At 36.4% G+C, this 2,551-nt stretch overlaps 1 protein-coding gene across 2 annotated transcripts in view; it reads right to left on the reverse strand.

Moving 5' to 3' along the window:
* LOC109866009 (PH and SEC7 domain-containing protein 1) overlaps window positions 1-2,551 on the reverse strand; it is a 66,078-nt gene that overhangs the window by 63,326 nt on the left and 201 nt on the right. The window lies entirely within an intron of this gene.

Here is a 2,551-nt window from a genome sequence, read left to right on the forward strand (position 1 = left end):
AAGCATCTAATCCACAATGGCTATATTTTCAATTAACTCTGAAACCATTCCAACTATTGACTTTTTCTACAACTGCCACCAGATTGATGGCAAAACACTGACAGCAAATACATATTGACATATTGACAAAGTGTGTAAACCAAAAATATAAAGGATATTTCATGCTGAAACCCTCATGTTAAACACCAATGGTATTGACTAAGTTGATTGTTTATATTTAGGATAAAGATTTTCAGCTTTGTCATTTTATTTCATATTTTAAAATCATCTTATTTATTATTTCATATATTTTACATGTGATAAGGCCAGAGATAATCAGAAGAACCCAAAAAGGCCACTAAATATTCTATGATAGATATTTGAAAGATACCAAAATTCTGGTACCCTCCCTTTGCAACACTAAATATATATATATATATTTATCATTATTTTTATTTAAATTCTCAAATCACTTACAGACTAGATTGGACCCCTTCCGTCCTGTGTCCGTATGTTTGACACCCCTGTTCTACTGGGTCTCTTAGTACTGTCTAATATTCCGAATGAATGGATCTCAAATTCATTTATTTGAGGGTGAGTCTAGTGAGTCTCCCTGGAAACGATGTTAGTTGAAAAACTCATTTGAAATGCTATTCCATTTTTTTTTTATCGCTTTGGTACAATTTTCACAAGCATGTGGTGAATTTTCTAAACTCTTAGTACAAGACTTCAAATTGGTAACTATTGTAATGTAGCCAATTTTCAATAAAATGTTTTATTGATATAAATGTTGTTTGTAGACATCTTTCAATACACAACAAATGATGCAAAATACAATTTTACTGTGAAACATAATCAGTACATTGGTGTAATCACCAAAACGCAACATAATATTTTCTCAATATCAACCAGTTAATCCAATAGCAAATATTTTTTCAAAATTGCCCTTTGAATTTACAGTTTAAGTCGGAAGTTTACATACACTTAGGTTGGAGACATTAAATCTTGTTTTTCAACCACTCCACAAATTTCTTGTTAACAAACTATAGTTTTGGCAAGTCGGTTAGGACATCTACTTTGTGCATGACACAAGTCATTTTTCCAACAATTGTTTACAGACAAAATTCACTGTTCACTTATAATTCACAATTCCAGTGGGTCAGAAGTTGACATACACTAAGATGACTGTACCTTTAAACAGCTTGGAGACAAGGATGGTACTTTTGGGAGAAATGTCCTCTGGTCTGATGAAACAAAAATAGAACTGTTTGGCCATAATTACCATCGTTATGTTTGGAGGAAAAAGGGGGAGGCTTGCAAGCCGAAGAACACCATCCCAACCGTGAAGCACGGGGCTGGCAGCATCATGTTGTGGGGGTGCTTTGCTGCAGGAGGGGCTGGTGCATTTCACAAAATAGATGGCATCATGAGGTAGGAAAATGATGTGGATATATTGAAGCAACATCTCAAGACATCTGTCAGGAAGTTAAAGCTTGGTCGCAAATGGGTCTTCCAAATGGACATTGACCCCAAGCATACTTCCAAAGTTGTGGCAAAATGGCTTAAGGACAACAAAGTCAAGGTATTGGACTGGCCGTCCCAAAGCTCTGACCTCAATCCTATAGAAAATGTGTGGGCAGAACTGAAAAAGCGTGTGCGAGCAAGGAGGCCTACAAACCTGACTCAGTTACACCAGCTCTGTCAGGAGGAATGGGCCAAAATTCCACCAACTTATTATGGGAAGCTTGTGGAAGGCTACACGAAACGTTTGACCCAAGCTAAACCATTTAAAGGCACCTCTACCAATTACTAATTGAGTGTACGTAAACTTCTGACCCACTGGGAATGTGATGAAACAAATAAAAGCTGAAATAAATCATTCTCTCTACTATTATTCTGACATTTCACAATCTTAAAATAAAGTGGTGATCCTAACTGACCTAAGACAGCGAAATTTTACTTGGATTAAATGTCAGGAATTGTGAAAAACTGAGTTTAAATGTATTTGACTAAGGTGTATGTAAACTTCTGACTTCAACTGTATATATATATATATATATCACATACCTGTGAAAATTGCACCAAAGCGATAAAATAAACTGTAGTCAAGTGATTGACTACGGTACACTGTACACTGTAAATGTTTGACCGTAGAAAACTATGAGTGGTAAAGAAAAACAATGTCATCAAACTGCTTTGAGAGGTCTACTGATAAGTAGGTTGCTAGGAAGATCTCAACATGCGGCCGCAGAAAGAGACACACGTTCATACATTTGTACTGGAGTTCTTGCTAGAGATCCTGCTCCATCAGTGTTCTTGTGGGAGAAAAGAAATGATGAAACCAACTAAAAACATTAGCACCTTTGTTCTATTCACAAGGACAGAAGCTAGAAATAGATAGCACTCATTGTCTGTACATGAACATGTGCGGATGCATAAATTGGTCAAAATCCTGTCAAACTTGAAATGTGTCTTTCTGTATATCTGCGTTACATGAGTGTATGTGTGTGTGTGTGTGTATGATTTTGAGCATGTGTGTGTTTCCACGTGTCGATGCGCGTGTCCATCTCAC

Source organism: Oncorhynchus kisutch, linkage group LG20 (genome assembly GCF_002021735.2).
Source record: "Oncorhynchus kisutch isolate 150728-3 linkage group LG20, Okis_V2, whole genome shotgun sequence".
In the NCBI taxonomy this organism is placed as follows: domain Eukaryota; kingdom Metazoa; phylum Chordata; class Actinopteri; order Salmoniformes; family Salmonidae; genus Oncorhynchus; species Oncorhynchus kisutch.